The sequence below is a fragment of the Corapipo altera genome, unplaced genomic scaffold (assembly GCF_003945725.1).
Source record: "Corapipo altera isolate COAL_440 unplaced genomic scaffold, ASM394572v1 61242, whole genome shotgun sequence".
In the NCBI taxonomy this organism is placed as follows: Eukaryota; Metazoa; Chordata; class Aves; order Passeriformes; family Pipridae; genus Corapipo; species Corapipo altera.
In genome coordinates, this window is record NW_020885007.1 from 882,492 (window position 1) to 896,250 (window position 13,759).

The window sequence follows — 13,759 nt, forward strand, 5'->3', positions numbered from 1 at the left end:
TTGTTCGTTGAAAGTTAAAACGTTTCTTAAAGATTGGAATGTATTTCACATTACAGGCATCTCACACTCACCCACAGGGCAAGCTGTTGTTGAGAGAGCACACCGCACATTAAAAGAAATGTTACAAAACCAAAAAGGGGGAATCCATCCATAGTCCACAGGAATGCCTGTGGAAAGTATTATATGTCTTGAATTTTTTAAACTGTGACAACACAGGTCACAGTAGATATGAACTTCAACATGAGTCCAAGGTGTTATCCTCTTCCAAACCACCAGTCATGATAAAAGACTTAATATCAGGACAGTGGTCAGGACCGGTCGACCTCGAGACCTGGGGGAGAGGATATGCATGCGTATCCATAGGTATCCAATTAAGATGGATCCCCTCTAGGTGTGTCAGACCTTATATTATTTCTTCTTCAGAACAGGAACAATTACCAGAAATGACAAATGATGAAACTGAAGCAGAAGGAACACACAGTCAATGACTGCTGGTTATTTATACTTATGGTTGAAAAGCAAAAACAGAATAAAGATATAAAACATGTGTGCATGAAGTGTGATTATGGTAACCGCCTGCTTGAGTGGAAAGATGTGTGTGTGTGTGAATTCAAGAACACTTCGCATCAAAAATACCTCAAATAAAAGTACAGTTATGGAACAATACTACCTCAACCACACCAATAGCCCCAGATGACAGTTAAGTACAATATCCATACCCTAACACATTTCCCCTTAAAATAAAGTTGATGCTTTTCACCCAGTTACATACATACCCTCAGATAAAAGTCCTACGTGACCCACCTGTTAAAAATCCTGAAAAACCCTGGATTAATTAAGGTTACATGGTTAATGAAGTTACTTAATGTATAACGTAATTAGTTCTAATAAAGACCTTTTAGGTTTAGGTCCTGAGTTGTATAGCTAGTTAAGATAAGGTTGTTTTTTGTTAAGAAAGGTTTTAGAGTTATACTGTTCTGTAACTTGATATTATAATAAAGAAGGGGGATATATGGGGAAAGGGTTAACACTTTACAGGAAGAATGTTGCAAGGAAGGATGGGAAATGTAGTCTCCGCAGCAAACCCCCGAAGAAAGTACTCTACTAAGCATGCCCACTGGAAGGATTCGAGAATGACTGTTGGGGAAGTAGCATGTGCTCTATGGTTACGTAACCTCTGACGTCACTGGGGGTATATAAAGGTGTGCTTGACCGTTAATAAACAATTTACCAGCATCTGGTGGGTCCGTGCAATCACTGCCACACAGACCCACAAGAATACAAAGCTTTGGTCAACACTGGTGCACAGTCTACTCTAATGCTATCAGGGCATGTGGGGGCAGAGTCTTTTTCAATTGCTGAGGTGACAGGGGGTTCTTAAGGGCTGACAGTGGTGGAAGTTGAAGTGAGTTTGATGGGGAAGGAGTGACAGAGACATCCCATTGTGACTGGTCCAGATGTTCCATGTATCCTAGGTATCGATTACCTAAAGAATGGGTATTTCAAAGATCCAAAAGGACATTGGTGGGCTTTTGGGATAGCTGCTGTAGAGACAGAATGGATTAAACAGTTGAATGCATTGCCTGGCCTCTCAGAGAACCCTTCTGCTGTGGGACTACTAAAGGTTGAGGAACAGCAGGTGCCAATAGCCACTGCAACAGTGCATTGTCAGCAATACTGTGTGAACCGAGACACTGTGATCCCCATCCACAAAATGATCTGTGAGCTGGAGAGCCAAGGAGTGGTCAGCAAGACCCACTCACCCTTCAGCATCCCCATTTGACCTGTGTGTAAGCCCAATGGAGAATGGAGATTTACAGTGGGCTATCATGGCTTGAATGAAGTTACCCCATCACTGAGTGCCGCTGTTCCGGACATGTTGGAGCTTCAGTACGAACTGGAGTCCAAGGCAGTAAAGTGATGCCACCACTGACATTCCTAATGCATTTTTCTCCATTCCCTTAGTGGCAGTAGAATGCCGGCCACAGTTTGCTTTCACCTGGAGGGGAGTGCAGTACACCTGGAACTGACTGCATGAGGGGTGGAAACACAGCCCCACCATCTGTCTTGGACTGATCCAAGCCACACTAGAGAAGGGTGAGGCTCCAGAACACTTTCAATACATTGATGACATCAGCATATGGGGGAATATGGAAGAAGATGTCTTTGAGAAAGAAGAGAAGATCATCTAGATTCTCCTGGAAGCCTGGTTTGCCATCACACAGAGTAAGGTCAAGGGATCTGCCTGAGAAATCCAGTTCCTGGGAGTAAAATGGCAAGACAGATGCCGTCAGATCCCAACAGAAGTCATCAAGATGTCTCAGTTTAACGAGACAGAAGTGTTTGCTAAGGAGGGCGAGTTATGGGAAGATCAAGCTCCTCCCTCTAAGCTATCGTTAATCCAAAATTAAGAGACTCCAGTCAAGCAAATGTGGAGAAAGAAAAAAATAACAGCCCTTTTATTAAAGATTATATGTGTATAGGTAACACAACAAAAGGAAAAAAACCCCAAACAACAATCCTGCACCCAAATTCATACCAAAAACAGTTGAGTACTTTTCACCTTTTGGCGAAATTCTAACCACGACCAGCAAGGGGTGTTGTTGGGTTCTGTTGGACCAGAGGCTGCAGTTGCTGTCTAGTGGTCGGCAGGGGGCACTGCAGACGAACCCCACGTGACAAATGGCAAATCTCAGCTGTGCCGGGTGGTTCAAGACCCCCAAGGTGGGGTCCCCACCCCTCGACCGCGAAAGCAGTTGCTAACAAGAGACAGGGATGTCAGTCCGTCCAGCGAAGAGCAGGGAGACCCAGGAAGAAAGGGAAAAACTCACAAGATGCTGGCAGTCTCCATGACAGCAGAGGTGGGGTGCTGTCCTGCAGGGACTCTGTCACTGGAGAAACGAAACGGAGTTACCCTGGTCCTTGGCAGCTCCCAGGGGCACTCTGGCCATAGGCAAAACAGAGTACGGAGGTGAACCGGGGTTAAAGGCAGTCAGATGAATCCTGGAGCTTCCCCTCCACAGACACACCTCCCCTGAGTCCAACTAAAAGTAAAATGTGCCGTCTCCAGAGGAAAAAACTCACCTCCCCCCCACAGTCATCTGAGGCCAAGTAGCTTGGAATGTGGGGTCATTAGCCAGTCCTTTCCTGTGTGTACTCACTCTAGCCATCTCCTCCCCCTCCCTCGCTCAACACCTTTCTTTCACAGTGGTAAAGGGAAAAATTCCAAACAGGAGTTTTTTTTTCTTTTTTACAAACAAGAAAACTTATGACACAAGATAACTGCAATGTCTCCACCAACCAGCAAGAAGGAAATGCAAACTTTCCTAGGTGCTGTAGGTTTCTGGAGGATGCACATTGGTCACGTGAAAGGGGGAGGATATACCCAATCCTTAGAGAGGGGAGCTTTTCTCAACCCACAGAGATTTATTTGTCTACTAGTGCCCCAGGGAAAACGAAACCATGTAAGTCCAATCTAGTCTGTCAGGTATCCTATAGGGAACTCTTCACCAGACAGATTCACAAGATCAAGGTAATTTGGTTGCCCTTTTTGGGGACTGCCATGTAAGAGTGTAAGGGAGACCTCTTAGCAGATCTTCCCACGTTATCCGCCACCAGTAAACTTATAAAGGACTCACTCTAACAGTTTACAAAATAACACTTTATTAATACAAATTGTGACAAGCTAATAAGGTTCGTGGTTGTCCGTGATAGGGTCTAGCTGCAAGAACACACTTAAAGCAATCTAATAATACTATAAAGCAAACACAAGCACAAACTCTAAAACAAAACAATCTATTACTATATTATGGAGCAAAACACGAGTTCTAGTCCTTAAGGTAATAGTTAGTGTACAGAGAATGAGTTTCTCACCCGTCCGGCATCCCTGGATGGGGGGAGAAAGACAGGTTCAGCCCGTCAGCCGATCCGAGCAGTTTTGGTGGAAATCTTCCTCCAATTTTCTCCCCATTTCCAATTTCCTTTTATACGATTTCTTTAGGTTCAGGTGGAGTTTGAGTGACTTCAGTCATAAGTGCTAAATTTGGGTCATTGTCCTTAGCATCTATTTTTTCTTGATGGACAAATCCATCACCATGTTCCCTTACTGCAGGATGTTTTCAAAGAGGGGTCATGATGTCTTCACATCCCTCCCTTCTCCAGTGCATCCGCCATTCAGGTGCTTATCAGTGTTTTTAGGGAACCTTTGTGGGGCATCATGACCTTATTACATCCAGGAAGCAGTAACTGATCTCCTTCTGTAATTCTTCTTCTCCTTTAACTTTTAACTTTATCTATTACTCCACAACATCCCAGAATACAGCCAGACTGTAAGTCCTCTCTACTTTGTAACATGCAAGAAGAATGATTTCCAGTGGGGCTCCGAACAGCAACAAGCCTTTGAACAAATCAAACAGGAGATTGCTCATGTTGCAGCCCTTAGGCCAGTCAGGACAGGACCAGATGTGAAGAATGTGCTCTACTCTGCAGCCAGAAACAATGGTCCTTCCTGGAACCTCTGGCAGAAGGTGCCTGGAAAGACAGATTCTGGCAGCCTATGAAGGAGTTCAAGCCACCTCAGAAGTGATTGGCGTGGAAGCACAGCTTCTCCTGACACCCCGACTACCAGTACTGGGGTGGATGTTCAAAGGAAAGGCTCCTTCCATGCATCATGCCAGTGATGCTACCTGGAGCAAGTGGATTGACTTGATCACGCAGCACATCAGAATAGGGAACCCTAATCACCCTGAGATCTTGTAGATAATTAAGAATTGGCCTGAAGGTGAGAATTTTGATCTGACAGATGAAGAGAAAGAAGAACAGGTGGCACGTGCTGAGGAAGCTCCACCATACAACCAATTTACCAGAGGACGAAAAGCACACAGTCACTAAGGGTAAACCAGGATCAGTGGGTCTTTTCACTGACAGTTCCTGTCACATTGTAGGGACGAACTGGAAATGGAAAGTAACTGTATGGAGCCCCACACAATGAGTTGCAGAAGCCATGGAAGGACAAGGTGGATCAAGTCAAGTTGCAGAGCTCAAAGCCATCCAGCTGCCTTTGGATATTACCGAACAAGAGAAGTGGTCAAGACTTTACCTCTACACTGACTCATGGATGGTGGTCAACGCTCTGTGGGGGTGGCTGGACAGACGGAAGAAGGCAGATGGAACACCATCCTGGACCTTGAAAAGCAAGTCCTGTGGGGACATGGCACCCCAGAATGAATTGATTCAGATAATGGGACTCACTTCAAGAATAACCTAGTTACCACCTGGGCACTAGGTGGCACTAGATACCACTGATGGTATTGAGTGGATATATTATATCCCCTATCACACACCAGCCACTGGGAAGGTTGAACAGTGTAATGGACTGTTGAAAACTACTCTGAAGGCATTGGGTGGGAGGACTTTCAAGCATTGGGATCAGCATTTAGCAAAGGCTACTTGGTTAGTCAACACTAGAGGCTCTGTCAACTGAGCTAGCCCTGCCCAATCAGAGCTCCTTCACACCGTAGAAGGAGATATAGTCCCTGTAGTGCACCTGAGAAGTGTGTTAGGGAAAACGGTTTGGATTAGTCCTGCCTCAAGCAAAGGTAAACCCATTCGTGGGATTGTTTTTGCTCAAGGACCAGGTTACACTTGGTGGGTGATGCAGAAAGATGGAAAAACACAATGTATACCTCAAGAGGATGTAATTTTTGGGTAAACTGTCCGTAACACTGTACCTGTATGTGTATATTTGCAGATGTGTATATAATTGTATAATTTCATGTATGTGTATCGTTGGAAAGTTCAAATCCCATGTAGCATGATGGTATGAAAAAATTCAGGCTGGATAATGTTATGTCTTAGTTAAATTTCTTTAAACCATAATGTGGTTTTGGAGAAGTGCGAGGGACCCCCAGGGCAGGGGGCAGGGAGGGAGGAGGGGTCCCACTGGTAAACATCCTGTGAGAACTTAAGAGAATAAAACTGCTGGCACAACGGGAACTCACTCTCTTTGTCCTGGGACTATGACTCGGAAGAGTTCCTGTTATTGCTTGGTTGTTACTTTATTCTGTTTTGTCCTGGTTTTAGCAAAATTATTATTCATTTTCATACTCCACTCGAAAGTCTCGTAATTCAAAAATTTTTAAAATTGTCTCAGTCTGAAGAGACTGGAATGTTTGCTAAAGAGGATGAGTTATAAGATAGATGGAACTCCTCTCTCTCAGCAGTTGTGAATACAAAATTAAGGGGTTTTATTCGAGGAAGTGTGGAAAACAACAGAAGAAATAAAAGTCCTTTATTAAAAGATATATGTATGTTGGCAAAACCAATAACAGAACACAAAAAAAACTAGACAGTAGTCCTAGAAAAAAAAAAGGGTCTGAAAGAAAACTTCTCTGTCCTTTAGTGCAGTCCTAATCGTGGCCTGCAGGGGATGCTGTTAGATCGCTGAAGGTGTAGAGCCTGCAGTTCTCTGTTCTGGTCGGCAGGGGGCACTGTTGGGCTCAGGTGGTCACCACGCAGGGAAGGGGGGGGGGGGGCAGTCCCGGACCATGGGAGAAGTTGAGAAGGAAATGGGGGACCCTTCCCTCAGTGGGAGGAAAAAGGGAAGGGAAGCAGTCCACTCCCATGGGACTCACCGCTGTCCCAGGTGACTGTGTCTCAAAACTCCTCCCTTCTCTCCCGCGGGCACGCAAACTCTCCGATGAAACACAGCAGATCCGGGGAATGGGACAGCCAGGCAAGTCGAAGCCAGCAGTCCGAGTTGACCAGGATGAGAAACCAAAAACCAGATCTCAGTCCCTCTCCCCAAATGTCTGCATGCAGACCACCGTCTCCTTCCGAGAGTAAACTCCGCTGTCTGCCCCCTCTCCCCTCCAAACAGAGTCAGCCACCTCCCAGCCTCTCTGATGGCCCATTAGCAAGGAATGTAGTTCGGCTGGTTACATCTTTTGTAATGCTAATGACCTCCCTTCCCCCTTCCCTATTCGAAACTCTGTTTCTCTTACAGGGAAGCAGGGAAAGAAAAAATTCCTCTCTCAGATTTATATCTTATAACAATAATTTAGTGGGAGGGGGTTCTACTTCATCAGAGGTCTTGCCTCCTGGGACACATTGTCAATAAACCAAGACACCCCTACATTTGGGGTTAAAAATTAGGATCCTTTCTCATTTGAAGAGACCTGTGCTCCTCACTGCTGCCACAGGTAAAAAACTTGTCATTTCTGAATGCGCAAACCCAAAATTACATTGCAGCAACACAGGAAATGAGCCTCTTTGGGGAAACTCACTACCACAAAGGAAAGGTAAGAGACTTCTTATAAAACTGCTTGCCTGTAATTCTGCCTATTGTCCCATGGACATGGTTACCAACAGAGATGGCAACAGGGGCACCCAGGCTGTACATTCTCAATCTGGGTTGTCCTACAAGGGAAAAAAAAGATATGATAATTTGCCCTCCTGTCTTTCAGGGCATCTGGTACTGCTCCTGTCTGAAGGACTCTAAAGTCCAATTCCAATAAGAGATTGGAGGGAGGGGGCAGACAGGAATGCTTCGTTCTTTATTTCATCAATACAAATTAAATGGTTCTGATGGCATTTGTTGTTTACCCAACTTCCAATCCTAATTTACCATATTCTTTGTTTAAGCAGCATCTGGAGCAGCCTTCCCTCAAGGATCTGCCCGCAGATCTCAGTACCAGCCATGGCCACAAGTGCCAAGTGTAGCACCGTGGGCCTTTCCTTCTCCTGTCCTACCCTCTTGTCAAGTCAACACTGATTTGAATGCCCAACTCCTGAGTTTACATTGCTCAGGCAGGACTTCTAAATCTGAAGTCTACTTCAACATCGCTGATCAGAACTTACTGCAAAGCAGTATCTCCAAGGAAATCAGAGTAGCAGTTGCACATGCAAGGGCTGAGTGCAGCATTTTAGCTATGAGCCATTGCCTGCCCAAGCCTTGGGGTTGGGATTACACCAGAGCCTTCTCCAGTCATAAGTATTGGAGTTGGTGAATGTGGGAGGCGTGTCCAGGGCACAGGGTACATGTCGGGGCAGAAGAGCCCAGGGGAACATGCGCCGATATAGGTTACTTTATTGGTTAAAGAAGTCACATGGTGTTAAAGGATAAAACCGCGCCGATTTTGAAATAAACCCTCTTTGTTTCACCACCTCACAAGGAGTGTGCTCATTCTTTACCATGTAAAGTACCCGCAACGCTACAGGTGAATACTCTATTCTCTTGTGCAACAGTCCCTCATGAAAGCATTACAACAGAGACTGTTCTTAACTCACATTGCCTGTAACCACTCAAGTAGCCTCCCTATGCTTTTTCCAACAATCTGCATTGTAGGTGAAGAAATAACAAGGAAGGAGAGAGTTTAACACCTGCTCAAGGAAACTTTTGATGCCAGGGAAAAGCTTTGAAGTGGGAAGAAATTCATTTCTCATGTAGGGTGCTGTGATGTTCTCTTTATCTGTGTGCTGAGAGGTAACTCCCTTGCTACAAGTGATAAAATTCTCACAGACATGCCTGAGGGGGTGTATCAGGAAGAGTTCAAAAGGATGCTGAAACTGAAACCATACACCATTGAAAGCTCAACAAAACCCAATATTTATTACCAAGAGGTGGCCAACAGAATGAAAACCTGAGAGAGAGGAAGGAGTAGGAAAAACAAGCCCTCAGTACGACTCCCCCAGTCCCCCAGGTGTTGCTTATGAAGTTATCTTACCGACCCAGGATGCCTAGAATTACCCATAGCAGAAGCTGCATTCTCAGAGAGTTGACAGGCTCACAAAATAGCGGGCATCCCTGCAAAAGGCAACGTTGTCCTTTGATGTGAAGCTTGCGTACCCCCGGAAAGAGCTATCTGCTTTTTATCCAATTAATTGATGATGTCTACCTGTGCAGGTGTGGCCAGCACCACCCAGCTAGAGGCCTTCAGTCCCTCCCCCCATTATGCAAGTGGCACCTCTTCTGCGCATGCACGAGTACCTTGGAATTCCGCCCGCGCTTGCGCCTTATACCTCAGGGGTCTTTTCTAAATGAGTCTGGGGGCTTACTTCATCATCCTCCTCTTCATTTCTCCTTCAAACGCCCTTGAAAGGCGATCAACCAATCATAAGACACCAATTAATTTCAGTTTACACAAGATGCTTGCTTCAAGGATGAAGTTCCCATTTATCAATGCTTGTTTTCTCATAACTTGGCAGGAAAAGAACAAACTCTCACAGGTGGCTGGGCCAAACACAGACCAAAAGTATCAACATCTAATTAAGCCCTGATACAGGGGGCCAGGCAGACCATAAAGCACAGGGGAGCTTACAGCCTGGGGTTTTATTGCGCATGCAAAAGGTGTTGTTACAAAAGCACCAAAATGGGTTTCTGCTTTCACCTTCTTGGTCAACTGTATTGCAGTGTTCTCGACTGTTAAAATAAATTTTTTTTAAAGTTTTAACCACAGCCTGATGCCTGGGGTTACCTGTGTGCCTATCAAGCCTTACATGCATGTTGTTCACAGCATCAGTGTAGAGCTGGTGGGCAAGTAAAAGCCACCACAACTAAGTTGACATCCTTCTCCCTCTCCTGAAGAGCAGAAACCAAGCTGCCCAACCAGGTTTCGAACATGCCACTCATCTAGAAAGACTCAGATGTGTGTTTCCAGCTCACAGGACCAAGATTACACATTAGTAGTTATTTGTATATCATTTACGTATTCTACTCCAGCTGTATGCTGCTCCTCTGCAAGCCTCACTACTTCTCAGCACTGCACTAATGGTATAAGAGAAACAGATTTTGAGAGACTCTGACTGTAATTATCTGCTTGCCTTTTAAGGCAGGAGGGAGTGGCCTTTGTTACATGCCACCTTACCACTCTTTTTCTCAAGAGTTTCCAAAATTCTGATGGGTTGCAAAATTATTTCCCAATCCAGGCACTGCTGTTTGCACAAGCCCTGGTAGAGTTAAGTCCTCTAGTACCACACGCTCACACACATCAACTGTGGAAGAAAAAAAACTTGATAAAGTCTGTCTACCCTCTTATTTCTTTATCAAGGAGACCACGCAGGACATGTTAGGACTGTGGATATGCAGCCACAATTACAGAAAGACTATACGTGTGTGTCAAGCCAAGTGTCACCTTCATAGTAGTCAGTTAGTTGGATTTTAGGGAATATCCCCGTTAGACACCAGATCAGTAATTTTGGGGTTGGAACCGCCTCGGGGGTATGTGTGTGTGTGTGTAGGGGGGAAGGGATGGGTCGAATCTCACAGAGGTGATGTGGTGTTGTATCCCTCATGGCAGGCCCCTGGAGCCCACATGAGGAAGCCCCAGAGTAGCTGTCAGTCACAAGCAGCCTGGGAAAACTTTGACACACCACACCTCCTAGAGCCCCTAACCCAGCCTCAGATTGGCAGGGTCAGTGAGGACACTGCCCCTTACCCTGGCCTGGAACCCCAGAGTGGCTAGTGGGTCAGAGGCCCCACCTAGGGAAGGTTGGCCATAGGGACCAGAGCAGATAAAACCAAAGGCGTATGCTTGCCACATGTTGCAGCCCTGCCATCTGGACGTGTGAGAGCTGGTCTTCCACAAGGTTCCAATGGTAGCTATGTGATCTGTCTCTCCCTCTTCCTTCTTCTCCCTCCTTACTCCCTCTTCTTCTCTTTCTTTGCTCCTTTCTTGATGCTTTGGGTGGCTTGGAGTTGGAGGAATTGAATTTTGACTTAGGTGTTGTGGATTAGTATATGTTGGTTTGGTATTGTGGTGGAACATTTTGTCCAGCTTGTGTGGTGCCGTTTTGAACTTTTGCCAAGTTCCCTTATTTTCTCCCCTAAATTATTAATAAAAGTACCTCTTGGGAACAAGTCTGTGGCTTATTCTCTTAATGCTATCTGGAGGTATTAAAAACCACTATATATATATTTTAAAGTAAAACTCCTGGCTAAGCCCATAAGCCTGCAGCTCCAGGGCCAGTGCTACAATCCCAAGTTCCCTTTACCATGTGTGAGATGATGGATAGGGTTAAAATTTAGAAGAGACTGAGAATTCTAGGGTAAAATGCAGTGTCTACACCCTGAATGGAATGCGGTTGACATGTTCCCCATACAACAATAGTCATCTGTTCAGAGGGATGGAACAGAGAGTGGAACAAAGACTTTACATCAATCAGAAATAAAATATATTTCTTATGAAAGACACTCAAACTCCACCTAAACATAAAGAAATAGTATAAAAGTAAGTTGGGTATAGGGGGAAATTTGGAGAAGACTCCACCGAAACTGATGGGATCAGTCAACAGGCTGAACCTGTCTTCCTTCCCCCACAGGGATGTCTTGGGTAAGAATTATACTCTACACACATTGAATGTTGCTTTTAGGACTAGAGCTTTTGTTTGTGCTTGTATATTAGTACATTACTTCGTATTAGAGCTTATGCTTGATTAATATATCAGTAGATCTCTTTAAAACATATTTTTGCAGTTAGACACTATCACAGACAACCTTCGAACCTTATTAATCTGTCACAATTAGTATTAATAAAGAGTGTTATTCCGTGAACTGTTAAGGTGAGTCCTTTCAGTTGCTGGCAGTGGATAACATCTTGGCAGGACCGGCTAAGGGGTCTTCACTCTGTTGAGTCCTCCCTGACAAGGGTAGTCGAAGTACCCTCTGATCTTGCAAATCTGTTGGTGAAGGGTCTCATTATGAGATGCTAACACTGTCGGACACAAGGGTCTCAACTTTCCTGGGGGCACCAACAGGCAAAAACTTAAACTCCCCCCTTTCACGTGACATCATGTTCACATTATACAGATATGAAGTGATCTTGAGCAGTTGTGAATGAATTGGGTGATTTCACAGTTTTTAAGTCTGACCCATATCACTTTGCTCCAGAGACCTCAGGTGCAGCTATTAAGTCCATAGCACTCAAAAGATGAAAAGTTCTTCCAAATCCCCCATATTCATAGAATCATAGAATGGTTTGGGTTGGAAGGTACCTAAAGATCATCTTGTTCCAAACCCCCCCTTCCCAACCCCCTACAAACAGGGACACCTTCCACTGGACCAGGTTGCTCAAAGCCCCATCCAACCTGACCTTGAACACTTTCAGGGATGGAGCACCCCAGCTTCTCTGGGAAACCTGTGTCAGTGCTTCACCACCCTCGCAGTCAAGAATTTCTAGAGAAATTCTAGAATAGAAATATTCTACAGGCATGGACCGTTTGCAGGGTAGTTTACTCTCTCAAAGTGGAAAGACTGGATGCTAAGCATTGCCCAGATTTGTGCAGGATCCTCCATATTTACTGTCCCGCTGTGAATGATGAAGGTTTTAGGTGTCATGTTGAACTTGCAGTCCTCCAGCCACTTGTGCTGGCCAATGACAAGCACACAACCATCCTCTTCAGTGTCTGGGGGTGCAGAGAGAAGAGATGGAACTTCACCTGCGGCTTCAGTGCCAGCAGATGTTCCCGCACCTCAGCCATGGTGTCATCTGTGAGCCAGTGGAACAGGAAGGGTCAGCAAAACTGCTGCTAAGCTTCAGCCTCCCCTAGGAGGGGGGAGCCTAGTCTATGGGTGTCCCCCTCGCGATCCTGTGTCCTGTGTGGGATTGCTCTCAGACACCTCCTGCCAGCAGTGGTCCATGGAACACCCCCCGTCATAAGGCAACAGGTCATGACAGTGCACAGCAGAAGGATGAGCCTCCTCATCATTTGGAGGGACAGAGGGATGGGCAGCAGCTGAGCGCAGCAGTGCTTTAAGGGGCCGTTCAGGGGAGTGCTTGTGGCCCATTCCCATTGGTCATACCCTTCATGATGTCATCAGGAGCATGAATGGGGCAGTGCCTCGTGGAGGGGTTTGGAGAGGGGTGGATCTCCATCTCGTGGGTACCCTGTGCTGTTACACCAAGGAGTAGCAGGGATGGGCAGCCCTGTGGAGGCTTGTTCCTTGGTGAGCAAAGTGGCAGCAGGGCATGGCACAGCAAAGGGCTGCATGGGCTGGCAGTGCTCCTGTGCTGTGCCCACCAATCCAGGTGCCAGCATGGGTCAGTGGTTTTTAGTTCCACCTGCGAGAATGCCCCAGGTCTTTGTCACTAGGGATGCTCTGGGCCTAATGGGCACAAGATGCTTCCCAAAGGGCATCACTCGGCTTACAGCCCAGCTTCTGTGGTCACATTGGTGATACCATAGTTTTGAACCTTATGTTGTGAAAAACTAACCATTTACTCCTACTTCTTTATTACCTATATATTTGCCAGTTACTGATCCATAAGAATTTCATTTTATTCTGGTGTGGTGTAAGAAGAGGTGATGCTCTGGGACACATGGCTTTCCTGCTCACTTTTTCTTCCCCTTCCTCAGTCCTGTGGCTCCTCTTTCCCTCCAAACTCACAGCAGAAAGCAAGGAGGAGGCATCAGGGTCTGCGGTATATAAAAATGGCAGGAGACAAGGCAGGAAAAAGGCACAGGCAAATGATGGGCAGAGATGAAGAGGAAAAGACGGAAGCCTAAAACCAGCCAACAGCCAAGGGAAATAATGGGAAATCAGGTACAGGAATTGCTTTAACCATCACTAGTAGATATTGATGGAGAGAATTAATCTGACTTTCCATCAGTGCTTTCCCAGAATGTTGAGTTCATACCCTGCACCCCTATGAGCCTTGCTCAACTCAACCACCTCCTGATTCCATGTGGGTTGGCAGTTAGATTAGATGGTCATTGTAGATCCCCTCCAACTTAAATATTCTATTCTATTCAGTTTTCTCATAGC

At 45.7% G+C, this 13,759-nt stretch overlaps 1 pseudogene; it reads right to left on the bottom strand.

The window, feature by feature from the left end:
• LOC113958805 overlaps positions 1-12,869 on the bottom strand; it is an 89,421-nt pseudogene extending 76,552 nt beyond the window's left edge.
• Positions 12,870-13,759: the final 890 nt, after the last annotated feature.